This window comes from Blennius ocellaris (assembly GCF_963422515.1).
Source record: "Blennius ocellaris genome assembly, chromosome: 15".
Lineage (NCBI taxonomy): Eukaryota > Metazoa > Chordata > Actinopteri > Blenniiformes > Blenniidae > Blennius > Blennius ocellaris.
In genome coordinates, this window is record NC_137664.1 from 24440781 (window position 1) to 24458274 (window position 17494).

General features: G+C 46.7%; 1 protein-coding gene across 1 annotated transcript in view; it reads left to right on the plus strand.

The window, feature by feature from the left end:
* Nucleotides 1–554: 554 nt before the first annotated feature.
* LOC308140379 (ras-related protein Rab-27B-like) overlaps nucleotides 555–17494 on the plus strand; it is a 114082-nt gene continuing 97142 nt past the window's right edge. Inside the window, exon 1 of the mRNA XM_080510141.1 lies at nucleotides 555–662. The gene's annotated coding sequence lies outside the window, so the exon portion shown is untranslated. The remainder of the gene's footprint in view (nucleotides 663–17494) is intronic.

Here is a 17494-nt window from a genome sequence, read left to right on the forward strand (position 1 = left end):
AAGAAAGACAATATTTTTATCATGTGGTTTATCAACTCATTGTATTTAAATGAAGTTAACTTTGGCTGAAATTGGTTATACCCTTCACCACCACCACCACCACCACCACCACCACCACCAACAACAACAACAACAACAACAACAAAACACTAACTGCATCACAAATTACAACAACAGCAATGCCACCCCCAATAACAATGACACTGCCACCAACAAAAACAACAACACTTCAATTAGGAGTGATTACAAACGTTATTAGTTTCGCAGCCCAACCCCCCCAAAAATAAATAAATAAACAAACAAGAAAACCTTCAAAATGACATGAGTTTGACGTGTTTGAGAAATCCGAGTTGTGTAGGAGTCCCTGAACGCGCCTGGAGCGCCAGTCCTCCTCCACCCATTGAGAAAGCCACGCAGCGACATCCATCAGACTGCCCGGACCCGGACCTGGACCCGGACCCGAGCCGGAGCCTCAGCTGAATTCCCCTCCGCACATATAGCCCCGGACACGATCACCGATCTGTGATACGGATCCCCCCCCCCCCCCCCCTCCCCCCTCCCCCTCCGGTCTAGACTGTGGAACGATGCGATGGCTCGGACACGAAGCGGCCGGGCAGAAGCGCGCACCTGACCGCCGCGTCTGACGGTTTATCACGGAACAGGTGAGTGACATTGAGGGGCGAAGCCCACCTCCGCGTTCTTCTCCGGTGCTTTACCGGTGACATACCGGAGCCGCTCCGCGCTCCCTGGCGGGCTGCAGGCGGCGGGATGAGTCATAGCCAGAGGCGCAGGGATGCTGGAGGACCGGGGGGGTCTGCAGACCCTCCCGTCAGCCGCTGGCTGGGCATGATAAACTCTGCACCTCTGTGCCACTGCAAATGCAAACCGCTGCGCCACTGTGCCCCTGCACATGCAAACCACTGCTCCTGTTCATACTTCATCTGTTCGAGCGAGTTTCCTCAGCCGTTGGGGGGGGATTGCTGCTCAAGGCTTTTCTAACTTTTTCTTTCTTTGTGGGCTGGAGTCATTTTGCATGTTCCTGCACACCTACCTGGTCACCCTGTATATGATGGAGCGTTTTAGAAATCAATCCTCGGTCCCACCGGATGGCAAGAGTTTACCTGCCACCACATCCTTGTATTCCAAGTCAGTGTTTCTCCACCATTGAGCCTCCAGTGCCAACCACTGGGCCTGGAAAAACTTTCAGCTCCACTCCTGTGGGCCGCACGGCTGCGATTCCCACCACTTGGGGCAGTGAGGCGTCATTGACTTGTTGAACACGCTCCACTGAGCAGCAGAAGAAGGAGCTTGGCGAGAACTTTTGACTGAAGTGATGGAAAAGTTTTTCGAATGAAAAAAAGGAGATGAGTCATTTCCCCCCACCACCACCACTAAAAGCCAAATATCAGAATTTAGCTTCAGTATTTTGAGTATTTAAATCAAAAATACATTTGGATTTCAGATGATTTTATGTATTAATATTGACTTGAGCCTTTAAATTTGTTCTGGTGGCAACTTGAGTTGTTGTTCATTGCTCTTGTTGAGTGTTGGAGGTGCAGGTTTACACCAGATTAAGAATTGTTTTAAGATCATCACAGAGAACAGTGAGAACAGTGTCTTTTATTTTACAAGGTTTTTGCACGTTAATCTCAGGCCACGTTTTCACGTACCTGGGTTTAAACAAAAACTGACATTTCCCCCCTCTACCTTTATAAAACAAATATTAATTTACAGTTGTCCCTCACTATAATACGGTTCACCTTACGTGACTCGCTGTTTCGCTGATTTTTTTGTGTGCAATTTTGCATGCTTTTTTTTTTGTTCAAGGGAGAACTTGCACATTGTGTTCTGTCTCCTGATTGACCAAGGGAGAACCTGCACATTGTATTATTTGTCCTGATTGGTTAAGGGACTGTAGACCCTTGTCAATCAATCTCCATACCATGTCTCATGTACGTGAATGTGTTCGACTTGCTAAATATACATCAATGTCTGACCGATAGCAGTGTGACTCTGAAGTGCTGTTTGTTTGCAAGTTTTGTTCCTGACAAACCCCACAATATCAACAAAACGTTCTGCACCGACAAAGGCACCTGCGGTCGCAGCCAAAAGGCAGAGGTATGTTTATGTTTTAAAATCTACGAAGCTTTGAACTTTAGAAGTGTTTAAACAAGAGAGAAACGTGACATAATGTTCATTCCTGTCTGAGAAAAGTGTATGACGTGTGTGGTGAGGGGTTTTACAGCCATAAAACATTTCTAATACTTGTAAAAAAAATTTTTATGACTTTGCGGATTCCGCTTATTGCGGGTTGTTTTTAGAACCTCACCCCCGTAATAAACGAGGGACCACTGTAAATAGACCTGCATTTACGCCAGGTTTAGAGCTGCTATGAGCATACCAAACCTGGAGGGGGCAGTGTAGCAGGAAGCACGAAGCCATGATAGCCAACCACAATCCTGGAAAAAAAACAATGTCACAAATTAGTGAGGTCAATATCCGCCTACCCGCCTTTGGATGCAACCAAAGGAGACACGGAGTTTATCCAGATCTCCACAGTTTTCAGAAATCATGGTTTGTGGTGAGTCGTAGCTGGTTTAAGTTTAAATGCGCAGCTCAAATGCAAATGCAGAGAAATATCACAGGTTTTTTCAAATACCCGGGTACATGTAAACGTGGCCTCAGTGAACTTGATTCAGTTTTTGAATACAAATCAAACCAAGACTCTGATCCGTTGAAATGAAAGTGTTGACATTTAAATGGGCCCGGGCCACTTTGTACTGGGAGCACTGGGTCAGAGATCAAAACGGTTCAGAGCCTCTGTTCTCAGTGATACTCAAAGGAGCCGTGTGTCTGAGTCCTGGTATGCCACTCGTGACCACTTGGTGGTGGTGGTGAGGCACTGCCGTGTCCAGTCTGTTCTCAGTGCAACTCTCAGAGTTTTAGCAGTTTTCATTCTCTGTTGTGTTTCCAGTTGTGTCTTTCCGTGTGAAGGGTTTCTTGGTGGTTCTCATCGGGGCGGAGCTCCACACAGGGCAGCGCTCCACTCAGGGCGGTGCTTCACCACGAGTTCCACCACCCTGACTGACCTGAACAGACGCTTGGCGGGGCTTTGACTCTGAGCTATGGACAGAGATTCTCATTTTGAATATTAATATTCATATGTTTTATAATTTTTCATTCTGATCATTTTCAAATAAATTTGATCAAGAAATTAGTATTCAGGACTTTCCCCCACCACTAGAGGGAGGTGCTGTACCACTTGCAGTAGTACGTGTGCCACAGTTTGAGAGTCACAGAGCGACATGGGATCAGTTTGATAGACGAAATGTTGGCATTCTGACTATATCAGTTTTTGAATTGTAACTTTCTGAAGAGTTCTAATTTTTATTCCCAATGGATTTAAGCAACAATAATGTATGTGAAGGAGTCATTGGAGTGGAGGGGGGCTGTGGGGGCTATGGTTTAAGATCTGTGAGCAGGTTTGGACATGGACGATGAGGTGGATGAGTGCGTGGAGACGGTCGGCGTAACGACAGGAGGCTCAGGAGGAAGTCGGACAGTTGATCGATAAAGAACAAACACAAGATGCTCTTAATCTGATGGGGTTGTTTTTCTGAGTGTGGAGCTTCAGAGTCTGGAGCTTCAGACCCTGTCATGGTCACAAGTCCCCTCAAAGGAGGTGCTGAACCTCCGGATGGGGATCACTGTGAGCTGAACCAAACGATCCTTCACCAGGGAACCAAAACAAACAAGCTCAGCCAAAGTCAGAAACATGACTCTTCCACTGTCGTCACGAAACCAACTGGTTCCACCCCTACCTGGTTCCTTCACCTGGTTCCTCCATCACCTGGTTCCTCCATCACCTGGTTCCTCCACCACCTTATTCCACCAGCACCTGGTTCCTCCACCACCTGGTTCCTCCACCTTGTACCTCCACCACCTGGTTCCTCCATCACTTGGTTCCACCACCTGGTTGCGCCATCACATGGTTCCTCCACCTTTTCCTCCACTACCTGGTTCCTCCACCACCTGGTTCATCCACCTTTTCCTCCACGACCTGGTTCCTCCACCACCTGGTTCTTTCACAACCTGGTTGTTACACCACCTAGTTCCTCCACCACCTGGTTCCTCCACCTTGTACCTCCACCACCTGGTTCCTCCATCACTTGGTTCCACCACCTGGTTGCGCCATCACATGGTTCCTCCACCACCTGCTTCCTCTACTACCTGGTTCCTCCACCACCTGGTTCATCCACCTTTTCCTCCACGACCTAGTTCCTCCACCACCTGGTGCCTCCATCACCTGGTTACACCCCCTGGTTCCTCCACCACATAGTTGCTCCACTACCTAGTTCCACCACCTGGTTGCTCCACCACCTTGTTCCTCCCCTGCCTGGTTCCTCCACAACCTGGTTCCACTGTGGACTCCTCCTGGATGGCGGTCTGTTTCGGTTAGAGTCGTGTGGAGCTCCTGAGCTGCTTCCAGTTTCCATGGTGAAGCCGTGTAGGAACCCGAGCTGCTTTGAGACTGATCCTGTGTGAAGTGTGGATCTCACGTTATGTGTTTCACTATGATGCTTCTCTGTGACCTTTTGGCTCCGGAGCAGCGTCGCTAACCAGTGTGCCCTTTTCTCCCAGCACTCTGTCTTTCTTCATCTCCGTCACCGTCACTGCCTCTCCCTCCTCCACCCGCCAGCACCACCGGCAGGAACAGGCTCTCCGCGACATGACTGATGCAAAGATAAGATTTTCACTCGATAGTGATGCCCCCACTGCAGTAGCACTTTTCTCCATGTCAAACGCGAGTGTTGGGATCTCACAAGACCACAGAAAGTTTGTTCATTTCTAAGGAAAGACCATTTTGATTTGCTATGATACAACTATCATGATGTGAATTCTGACACAGGAATGTGATTGACCATCACACCCAGTAGGTGGGGGGACCTTTTGCCACTGCAGACCCATGTAAATCCTCCCCCGCTTTCTGCTCAAAAGACGCTTCCCTCATGCTCTCAGCCAGACACTGATTGGTTGAAGCTCTCAGGATTTCACACCTTTGAATCCCCAAAAGATTCATGAAAAGATTTGGAGATTCTCTCAAGAAGACTTTTGCTCCTGTTCTTCAATGGAGGAGGAGGTTGCTGGAGGCAGCTCACCCAGCGTTAGCATACAGCTAACCCCAGAGGCCTGCAACCAGAGGCCTTCACTCCTCAACTCCTCTGCTGACCCGACCACGAGGGTCAGACCTTCCCCTGAGCCAGAGACCAGCACCCAGAGTCTGATCTCCCATCAACCAAGGAAACCCAACCAGTTCCTCCAGGACGGGACCGGGGAAACGACGCCTCACAGAACTTCTTTGTGTTTTTCTCAACCAGCAGGAAAAGCATCACAGACCTGAGCGACCAGCTCCTCAGTCTGGACAAAAGGAACAACCAGGAGCTGCAAAGAAGGACTCCTGAAACATCAACTTCATCTTCTTCTCCTCAGCCTGCAGAACCAGCAACCACAGTTAGCAGGAGGTGCTAACTACAGGAGAAGACACCAGCTTCCCTCCAGCAGGACAACAACTGAATTCCTTCTTTGAAGACACCAAGGAAGTGGTAACAACAACTGGGGATTACCTGAGATTAGTTAAACCTGATGCTATGATAGAACTGTAACTTTTATGAAGATGTGTTGATTCTATTACAGTGATTGAGTTCTATTGATAATGATATTAGGAGCAGTTATCAACCTGTAAACCAACGTTAGCTCTGCCACAGACGCAGGGTCTGCATACTAATCTTTGCTTTACTAACTAGTTAACTCACAATCCTACACATATCACATCAAAGACAACATCACACAGTAACTGAACACCATCTGACGACTCCTGACGTTTTACAAGACAAATCGCATTCACATCAACTCATTCTAGAAATGGTTCTAGAAATTTAGCAGAGACACACCGGAAGCAGATGCTAAAGACTAGCTTCCATGTTCCATTGTTCTCCAGCACATGGTGGAGACCCAGGACAGACCTCCTGCTCTCTGATAACCTCCATTTGAATGGAGTTTCTTGTGATCCGCCATCTTGTTTTGTAGTTCCATCACACGTCACACACACACTCCCTCCACCCCTCTCTCTCTCTCTCTCTCTCTCTCTCTCTTTCTCGCTCTCTCTCTCTCTCTCTCTCTCTCTCTCTCTCCCCACACACACACCCAGCTGTATATAGGTCATTAGAATCTGTGTTTTATTTGTTTTCATTAATAAATATAATGTTTGGAATCATACTTGCTGTTTTATTAATGAGCACAAAGGTGAATGAAATGTCGACTCTTCTGTGTCAAGAACTCCAAAATCCTTCAAGCTTTACTGTTAATTCTGGTAACTGTAATTAATTTAACTATTAATTCAAGTTCCTGATTAACTGTTTAGTATATCTTATGAGACTGATAGAACTGATTGACTATCATTTCCTGTTAAGACAGGTGGAGCTCCGAGTTCTGATACAGATCAGATTAAATGTTCAATAACATAATGAATAACTATCTTCGATAACTATTAATCATTATTGATAGCCAAACACATCATAAATGGTACAGTGATCCTTATGAGGTAACAAATCTCAACGTGAGTCTGTATGTTGGCTTTGCTCTCACAGGATGTGTTGCCATGAGAACGAAGTTTTACTTTTACAATTGTTTCTTGGCAGACTTGATGTGGTTTGAGTTGGAGCCCGGTGCTCAGCAGGAGCCAGAGAACCCATCGTGTTCCTGTTTCTCCCAAGCTAATGAGCGAGCCGGCAGGCCAGAGATCATCGATGATCATCAGGGATCACGGCAATCACCAGATATCACTGATGATCATTGCGATCACCGGAGATCACAGCAATCACCAGAGACCATTGATGATCATGGCGATCACAAGAGATCAATGGTACCTGTGATGTTTCAGCCTCCGGGGTCCAGGAGATGAAGTGAACAGCTTCTTCTGCTCTGATGGCTTTTCTTCGCTTGGTGTTTTACACTTCAATACCTCAAACCAGCTGATTTACTACAAGTGTTTGTTCAGATTCAGATACACTGAATGTTGGAAGCTGTTATGATCACTTCCTTTTTAACATTGAGCTGCTTTCATGCTGACTAATCTGCTGAATATTTTAAAGAAGTAAACTGGAGTACTGCACAAATTACTGACGATCAGTTGGATATTCTCGAGATTTCAAAGATGTCACCTCTCACGTAAACAAGGAAGAGGCAGCTTAGCTTAGCTTAGCATAGCATAGCATATAGCACCTTTTCAAAACACCAAATGAAGTTTCTTCATGTGAACACTTATCTGTACTAAATGTTATCTTCTTGTTTACCAGTTGGTTTGAGTTCAGTGAGTAGCAAGCTGCTTGCTGCTGAGCTCGTAACGCTTTTGTCTAAAGTATTGAGCAGGACTTTGTTGGATGAATTGCAATTACTTTTTTGAAGAGCAAAACATGTGACACATTTTGATTAATGTTGAGTTTTGTGAAATGACGGAAGGAGAAAGTATACTTTTACATTTCTGATACAAACATGACATTGGCACCATGTAGTCATTCATAATTGTAAAAGTTTTTTTTGGAGACGTACATTTAGAGTTTTAGCACATTTAGAGATTTTTTTTTTTCTGAAAAAACTCTCATTTTGAAATACAACATAGGGCTGCTCGCTTATAGAAAAAAAGCACAAACACCATTATTTTGGGTAATATTGAAATCACGATTATGTCTGAATTTGGAACAGTATTTATTGAACATATTTTTAAAAATGACTCATAAAATATATAAATATATCTTGTAATGTAGTAGTAAAAAATAAACTGAACTGTACTGCACTCAATCTTTTGAAAACAATAAATAAATTAAATCCAATAAGAGATAGATATACTTCAATAAATAAGTCCAGCATAAATACTTTGATAAATTGTTCCAAAATAAAATGTTGATGGCGTAGAGCCGATGAACGGGAGTTGGAAGGCGGCGTGTTCAGCAAGGAACTCCAAACTTTATTCTCTATTCCAACACACTTCTTGGTTACACACGGTGGAACAACAATACTACTTCCTCTCTACAAAATAAAGTGCCCCACAGTAACTGGGGGATTTATGACCTTAACTGATCACCACAGTGGGGAACTTTTGTAGAGAGGCGGGGTTTCCAGTCGGTAGTATTTTGGTGTTACACAGTGTGTGTCGTTGCTCTCTCATGTTGGGGGGGGGGGGGGGGGGGGGGAGAGAGAGAGAGAGAGAGAGAGAGAGAGAGAGAGAGAGAGAGAGAGAAGAGATGAGAGGAGAGAGAGAGAGAGAGAGAGAGAGAGAGAGAGGAGAGAGAGAGAGAGAGAGAGAGAGAGAGAGAGAGAGAGGAGAGAGAGAGAGAGAGAGAGAGAGGAGAGAGAGAGAGAGAGAGAGAGAGAGAGAGAGAGAGAGAGAGAGAGAGATGAGAGAGAGAGAGAGAGAGAGAGAGAGAGAGAGAAGAGAGAGAGAGAGAGAGAGAGAGAGAGAGAGAGAGAGAGAGAGAGAGATTAATGGAGGATACATTTTTGGAGTTCTTTGCTGATTAATCCTGGCCAGTTTCAAACTTTCCAATAATTTTTTGAAATTGCACAGTTGGTTTTTTAGGATGGACCTGAACAAGTCTTTCAAAAGTAGGTCTTCAAATACACATGACAAAATTTTTCTGTTTCAGCAAGTGTTAATAAGACCAGACAAAATATCGTTTAATTAAGCCGTTAGGTTCCACTGCCGTAGGTGGCGGAGCAGGAGGGTACGGGATGGCAAAGCGCACCCAGGACCAAATCTGCCATGTGATCTCACCACAGGAAGTACGGATAAAATGTAGGCGGAGCTGTGAACGACACAGGGAGAAGGAAGCACCTGGCTTCACCCCGGCCACAACTCCGTAGCCGTCTCAGTCGTTCTCTGTGACACAGCTTAAAATTTGTCATTGTTAACAGCAGCGTCCAGCTCCTGCTGAAGCTCCTCCTCTCCTGTGAGAGGAGCGTCTGCACCTCCTTGAAAGACCTTGATGTTGTGCCGTGTGCCGGCGTTTCAATAAACCCAGTTAACAAAACAACCAGTGAGCAAAGCAGCGTATGTAAGCAGCAATGGCGGGATTACAGCCGATGAAATATTTGACTATTGTGGGCTAGTCCAGAGTGACGATTGTCACTACCAATCAGCAGATGGCGGCGCTGTCGCTCCTCCTCACAGACCCGTTCCTCGGTGCTCAGTACCTGTGAGGATTCACACACCTGGCTCGAGCACCTGATCCTCACTGACACTCCTGCAGGTAATTAACTAATTGATTGCTCCCAGCTCTTAAGCCCTGCAGTGAGGTCGGTCCGGTGCCAGAAGATTGTGTAACCTGTCTGAGAATGCACTCCCGGCTTCCCTCTTCAAGAGTCCTCCCGGCTGCGTGCGCCGTCAGCACTCCTCCCCGGGGTGCCGCACACTTCCCTGCTGCAGTCCTCCCGCCTGTGCAGCACTCCCGGCTGCACTCCCCATGCGCCGTCAGCACTCCTACACGGGGTGCAGCGCACCTCCCTGCTGCCGTTCTACTGCCTGCGCACTCTGCATCCCAGAGTCTCCGATCTTTCGTCTCGCAGGTCTTGATTTTCCATCAAAACACTGCCAATTGCAGCTGTTCTGCCTCTTGGTCTGCTATTGGGGTTCCTGACACTCCACGCACCGGCTTTCAGCCGTAACAGAATCTTCTGGCCACCAAAATGAACCCAGCGGACCTCAACGCGGTGGGAGAAGCCCTCTCCTCCCAGGGGCGGCTACTTGGTCGGCACGGACGTCTGCTGCTGGAGCTTGCTGCGTTCACTCGAGACATTCATCAGCGGCTGGTCCAACCAAGTCCTATAGACGCTCCTGTGTCAGACCCCAGCGCCACCCCCTCCCCATGGACCCTGGCAGACTCCTCTCCCAGCAAGGAGCCCTTCGTTCCGCCACCAGAACCATATGCTGGGGGTCAACATCGAGCTCCAAGCCCCGTGCCCCAGATGCCACGGTTCCAGTCTCGGTCCAAGCCCAAGATACCCAAGATGCCCCGGTTCCAGTCTCAGTCCGAGCCAAAGATGTCCCGGTCCGAGCCCAAGATGCCCCAGTCTCAGCCCGAGCCCAAGATGCCCCGGTCCCAGCCCAACATGCCCGAGGCCAAGATGCCCCGGTCCCAGCCCAACATGCCCGAGCCCAAGATGACCCCAATGCCCTGGTCCCAGCCCAACATGCCCCCCTCCAGGGCGAGTCGCAGAAGCTGGCTCCCCGCTACAGCGGCCCATTGCCGGTCGCCAAGGTGATCAACCCCACAGCTGTCCGCCTCCAGCTCCCCGACTCCCTCAAGGTACACCCTATGTTTCATGTCTCTCTCCTCAAATCAGTCTCCTCCTGCGGACCCCCTCCACCCCCCCGGATCATCTCGGACTTCTACGCGGAGCACCCGGACAAGCCGGATAGGCCGCCAGAGGGCGACCGTTGAGGGGGGGGGGGTACTGTGAGGATTCACACACCTGGCTCTAGCACCTGATCCTCACTGACACTCCTGCAGGTAATTAACTAATTGATTGCTCCCAGCTCTTAAGCCCTGCAGTGAGGCGGGTCCAGTGCCAGAAGATTGTGTAACCTGTCTGAGAATGCACTCCCCGGCTTCCCTCTTCAAGAGTCCTCCCGCCTGCGCAGCACTCCTGGCTACGCCCCTGTGTGCCGTCAGCACTCTTCCACGGGGTGCAGCGCACCTCCCTGCTGCCGTTCTCCTGCCTGCGTATACTCTGCGTCCCAGAGTCTCCGATCTTTCGTCTCGCAGGTCTTGATTTTCAATAAAATCACTGCCAATTGCACCTGTTCTGCCTCCTGGTCTGCTTTTGGGTTCCAGACACTCCATGCACCGGCTTTCAGCTGCAACAGTACCTCAACGAAGGGGTAGTGGTAAATGGTAGCCAGTGGTCGTGTTTTTTTTCCATACATCCACAATTTTTCAGTGGGATCACACGAAAATCCTGCCCACACATTTTTAGGTACAGAGTCTGACTTTTTATTTGAGCAGAGATACATCTAACTCCTGTGTAAGTGCCCCTCTTTACCTACGAGGACCGACACTGGCTTATGACATCGTCATGCTCTCTTGACACACCACGGCACCGCTTCTCAATCCAGTAACCAACTGGAAGGAAAACCCACATTTCATCTATATCTCTCAAATTTAGTAGTTCAGTTGTCAGAACTGTGGGATTTTACATGAATGATCTGACCCCCAGACGCAGTCAGTTCCTGGATGGCTCTGAAGGCTGATTGGTGGGCCTGGCTGAAGGCGATGGACCTGAAAGCAGAGGCCGATCAATAACCAAGTCTCCTCATCTGGACAGTAAATCAGCTCGGCTGTGCATTTCCTCTCCATGGCTGCCATTTTTATCCTCGCTCATAAATACCGGGATTACAACTTTTCATGGTGGCCAAGTATTTGCAGCGTAGCGCCGCTTTGGTGATGGATGGTAAATGTTGATTCATATACAGCGGAGGAATCGTGGAGGACAGATCAATGCTGTTTCTCCAGCCGTTCATTACGTCCTCACAAAACATCAGAAACGAGTCAGTGGCTCCTCACCATTTCAACCCAGGAGGGTACGAGATGTCAAATGAAAGACATTCTGGTGTTTGCTTCTGATTCAGGAAAGTGTCTCATTATGGTTTCCTTTAAAAAAAAATTTTTACTTGATGACCTGAAAGCAGGCAAAGCCTGGAGCAGTCTCCCTGTTTTTCCAGCCACTGATCAATGTCCCCTGAATCACTAATATTGGATGTGGGAAAGAGAGGAGGAATGATGTTTGATTAAACAAATGTTTTTTTCATTATCTGAGCCTTGGAGGTAAAAGAAGAAAAACACTGATAAATATGGCAGCGAGCCATCATGCTGTCATTTGGACGGACAATTTTCAGAAAAAACAGCCAAAATAATAGCAGACTTGTTGCACAAAGCCATTTAAAATATGTTTATAGTGACCATCACTGCTTATCACCCACTAATTTAATCTAAATCCATTTTTCCCGCCTGAATATATCAAATTATCAGTTTAAGTACAAATCTCACAACTGACTTCCTGTTTTGTGTTAGGCCCAGTAACAAGCGACATGATTGGTCATTTGATACCACGTGGTATATACCTTTTGAAAGGCAGCCTCTGATTGTTTTGTAATTCTTTGACTCGTCCTGACGTGTTCCAATGCTGAAGCAGAGAAGAGGAATTTGGATGACTTTCCTTTCCAAAATGCTGAAGAATTATACATGTAGAATCCACACAGGTGGTATTAATTTCAAGGCCCTATGATCTAGCTAGTTTTTCTTTTCCCAAATTTTCACACGTTTTATTCTGAACATTATTTACATTTTTCAATGAGGAATAAAATATTCTTTACTTGGGGAAAAAGTTGTTGATTTTGATATAAGTATTGAAAATCAGGCTTGTTCCATCAGCAGTTTTATTCAGTGTGACTGTGACATTCTAAAGTCTTGAGACTGAGCTATAGGAGGCCTGCAGAGAACTAATAATATCTAATATTGTATTAAACACTAATAAGAGAATATAAACTAGTTCACATTGTAAAGTCTTGAGACTGAGCTATAGGAGGCCTGCAGAGAACTAACAAGATCTAATATTGTATTAAACACTAATAAGAGGAGAATAGAAACTAGTTCACAGTTCAGAGTCTTCAGGTGCTCAGTTTAGGCTGCAGATAGAAGCAATGTGTCAACTATGTATTAGAATGCAGCACTTCAGGTCTATTTAAAACATTTAAAAAATTCAATTCTTCAAGAGTGAGTTGCAACAAATCCTTCTCATAACATATATCTATATTTCATCAGGCCTTGGCGACAGTTGAAACTCCGTCTAACAAGGAGGAACCTCCAATACACTCAGGGGTCGTTCACACAATGAAACCCATTCACCTAAACGAGCTATTTTTGGCCTGTCATCCACATCAGGAACCTGGTTCACCTAAACCACATTTTATTTGGCCTGTCGTCCACACGAGGCGGTTTTAGATGCATGAAAACATGTTTTTGTGAACACGGCTCCCAGAGTGGGGAAATTCTAAAACCCCGGCTCGTGTCGGGAAAAATGATCATCTGTGGAAGAAAGATGACATAATCCCTCCCCCCACCGGCACGTGATGTCATCAAAAAACCGCAACAATCAAGGACTACAAGCTCCGGTGGAGCTGTATAAGCTACATGATGCTAACAGCAGAAAGAGTGTGGCCATAGACCTATAGAACTCGAATCAGGTTTATGAGAAGGGATCTATTTCAAAATCTAAAGCCCCGTCTCCACCGCACACAAGTGCCGGGACGGAGCAGAGCGGTATGGAATAGAGACCCCGACCAAAATTTTTGGTCGCGTCCCCACTGCAGAGAGGAGCGTGAAAAGTGGGCGGGGCTTATGAGCTCCACAGAAATGTGATATTATAACAGAAAAGAACGCCGTCAGATGTAGATCTTATGAATCCTCTGTTGTTGTTTAAATTCTCCACTTTGCACTGTTATTTTTTTGCAGCGGGAAAAAAAAAAGAAATTTTTTGCAGCAGTCATTTTTTGCAGCGGAGAGCTGCAGCGCAACTTCCGTGTTTGTTGTGAGAGAGCGAGTCGCTCGGCCACTTGCTGGCGGCTTGCCCCACACTCGAGCGCTCGGGTGCGGGGCAAGTGGCCGGAGCGTTCCCCCCGGTTGGTTGAGGCACAGACACGGGAGTCTGAGCTTTCTGCTCAAACGCAGGAGGCTCCCCACTCCGGCTCCGGTGTCCCGGACTCGCATCCACGCCACGGCGAGCGCTATGCTGCTAACAGAAAACTCCAACGTGATGCAAAGTCCCTCCCCCCGGTCTCCCCCTGCCTCAAGTCGCTCTTTCACCACAAACACTAAAGTTGAGCAGCAAAGAAAAGAAAATGAAAATAAAAACAACCAGTGCAAAGCTGACCACACTGACAGCAGAGGCTTCATCCAGCCGGCACATTAACATATTGAGGGCGTGTAGTAAATCACTGACCAATCAGCAGACAGCAGCTCAAACTCAGACCCGTTCCATGGCCCTGGTACCCCAACGGAAGGGGAGCGGAAAAGCGGTCGCCTTTGGAGCGGTCTGGAGCGGTTTAGACTGCATTCCTGTCGTGACACGCGAACCGGAGCGGTTTTGACCGGTCTAGGCCGGCACTTTTTGTGCGGTGGAGACGGGGCTTATGTTTTTGGTGTGTTTGGTGAGTCACAGCACCCCTAAAGGCCTGGCATGTGTACTATATGCCCTGACGCCTCGTGTTGAACAGAGTTCATAGAGACGTGTGGACGGAGGTTTTTTAGAGAAGGCTGGGGAGAAAAAAGATTGTTTTTCTCGTCGTGTAGATGTACCCTCAGATTTGTCCGTTTTCTTCTTCCACTGGTGGAGGACAAAATGTGATAGGATGGTGACACCCACAGTGCAAGAAAACCATGGAAAGGTTTTGTTCTGAAGACGTTTCTTTAAGTCAATAAAAACCAAAAAGCCTTAATGTGGTCGAGGACCTCAAGCTTGGAACCACTGAAATGTTGCTCATCGCTGAAAAGCTCAAAGAAACATGCCAGTGATTTGAGGACTTGAACCCTGAACTCCACCTAGAGTGGGCATGCTGCGGGAGGCGCTCTCTTTGTTACAAGCACTGATTCACTGTTATTGAGCTTCTTTTTGACAAGCGAAGCTTCTGATCAACAGGGGGAACACAAAGCTGCACTAACTGAGCATGAATTAATAAAGTGCGAAATAATGAGTTCTGTATGTCACTGCCAACAAATCCTCATGGGAATCGACACAATCTGCCAATTTGCACCCGCCTTCATCTCTTGCTCACATCCTCTCCTGCCTTCCATTCCTTCACTCTTGGCTTAATTTCGCCTGCAACAAAGTAGACATTTGTTGCTGCTTGTATGTCTTGATGATTTAAGTGGGTCTTAATGCTCCCCTTCAGCCTTCTCCCTGCTCAGTTCTCCCTCCTACACCCTCATATGTCTCCTCTCGCCTCACTCCAGCCTGGCTGCTTTCTTCTCTGGCTTCCCTCACAGGCCGTTTTGGTTTGTTCCTTTGCAGCAAACAGACCTTGATGTAAAGATGTGGGCATCTGGAGGCAGAATCTCCAGAAAGCTTTCGTGACGTCCTCCGGCTGGGGGAAACCTTGACATTTGATTTTTCTGCACAAGATTTTCTTTTTAATATAATTCCTGGCTGCTCGCTGCTGTTTGACAGGCAGGAGTTGGGCGAGGGCAGAGCCTTTCTCTATTAAACCACCGCCTTGACATTTTGTGGTTTGGTATCCTCCCTCTTTTTTTCCCTTTTCCTGATGGAGCCGTAGGAGGAAGAGACGTCTGCGTTCGTGCCTCAGAAGGACATGACTGCAGAATTAAATTCATGTGAATTTGTTTGATAGCCCCGGCCAGATAGAAGAAAAGGAGCTCAACAGTAAAATCTGTAAAAGAGCCAACATTTGGCTTGGAGTTCCAACACGAGCCCGCTTGGCTCTTGCAAAAGAAAGTGAATATGAAGTCAGTAAGTATTTTTATTTCTCTGATGTTTGGCTGGAGAGAATCTTTTCACGGCCATATATATATATATATATATATATATATATATATATATATATATATATATATATAATCACAAGGATAAATTCCCCCTGTCAGGTAGTAATGATGCCACGACTTTACAGTAAAGCTTCGTAAAGAAACTGCTGGTAGGACTTGATGACAGGGTGTCACAATAATAATTATTTTGGAACCAGTACAACAGTGAAAGGGTTCATGGTTCGGGTACTAAAATTGCTTATAAGACAGAATAAAAGAGATTATTTGGAGCAAGAACTCCAACAAAGTCCATTTAACAGGCCATCATCATGAAATATTGGGATTAATGCAGAAAAGAACTGAAAGATTGACCCATGAAGTTGATGATCCAAGCTACAGAAGAAACACGATGGTTGAGCATGTCAGCTGTGAAAACAAGCTTTAAATGGACTGTTCTATCAAAAAGCTGTGATTGTTGCAACAATGACCCTGAAGTTAAAGGTGTACAGGAGGATTTTCCCGAATTTTAGGAAAGACCCGCCCTCTCCACCTTTTGAAAAAAATGCACATGTGCAACGCTCTACCTGCTCCCGAGACGGAACGGCGACTAAAACGTGTGCGAGAGACGTGACGAGCCCAGTTCTCCTCGTGCACGCTCTGTTTACAAGTCACAAGTCGGCAAAACAAACTAATCAACCCTGGAAAGTTACAATATAGACGTAGAGAACTTTTACTGGAAGTGATTTGAAATGGATTTCTCCAAATAGAAGCCAAACTTTACCTGTGGAGTACCTGGGGACGAGCACGTACGACGGCCTTACGTAATATATCCCCAGAATGATTGACAATTGGGAGGACCAATAGTCTTGATGATCCACCCGGAAGAAGAACATCCTGCTGTACACCTTTAAGTGTCCAAGGTGCCAAAACACCCCGTCGGTTGGCAGTCCACCTGCTAAAGTCATTCTTGTTCAGACTCCAGAACCGTCTCGAATGTTGATCGTCCCAAGTTGTAGAGATAACTCCTGTGGTTGTTTATCCACACAATGACCCATGTGGTTGAATTTCAAGCCTTGATGTGACCTGTAGAGGAAGCTGCCTTCAATCTGTAGGTTGGTTGTCCATGCAGCATAAATGACTTACAAAATAGATTTTTAAAGCTTTAAAATAACTTCAAGCTAAAATAGCCTATTGTTGATTGACTGAGATGCATCAATTCCACATTATTTAATCATTGCTGGTTGCCCAGATTGCAACATTGACCCATTTGTTTGTGACTTTGGGAAAACAATGCTATTGGACTGGTTGTATTTTGCAAACGAAAACCTTGTGTAAACAGTATAAATACAGTATCCGTGTTGGGCGGGCGACACATCGAATATTCTCAATGTATCATGGCTTGCTCTTTGTGTGATGTAGAAAATGACTATCATTAACATTTAAGTTTCATACTGGAGTTTTTTAAAGATAAGCTAAGATACGATATGCCTTTATTGATCTCACAAAGGAGAAATGTACTTGTTACATCTGCTCTTACGGACACTCATGAGTAGTAGTCGCAGGTATTAAATTGCTAGCTGCAGCGGACGACTCTCATAGACAAAACGAGCACATCATCCACCTTAGCCTAGCAGAGTGCTAGCGGAGTGTTCCTGTAGCCCCGAGGCAACACCTCCGTCCGGCTCTGGCCATGGTTCAGGACCCCCAGCCCGCGTGGGCCGGACCAACACTGCGGGCCCGTCCTCTGCTGATCATTCTCTCCCGCCACGTGTTCTGGTGGCCGCCGAGGCACCCGCCCGCAGAAGGACAGTGTGGTGACGTGGGTTTCATGTTCAGCTCCATGCCAGGGCCTGCACTCGGAACTCACACTGTCAACACGGTTGCGGCGGCACGGCCTTGGCTGT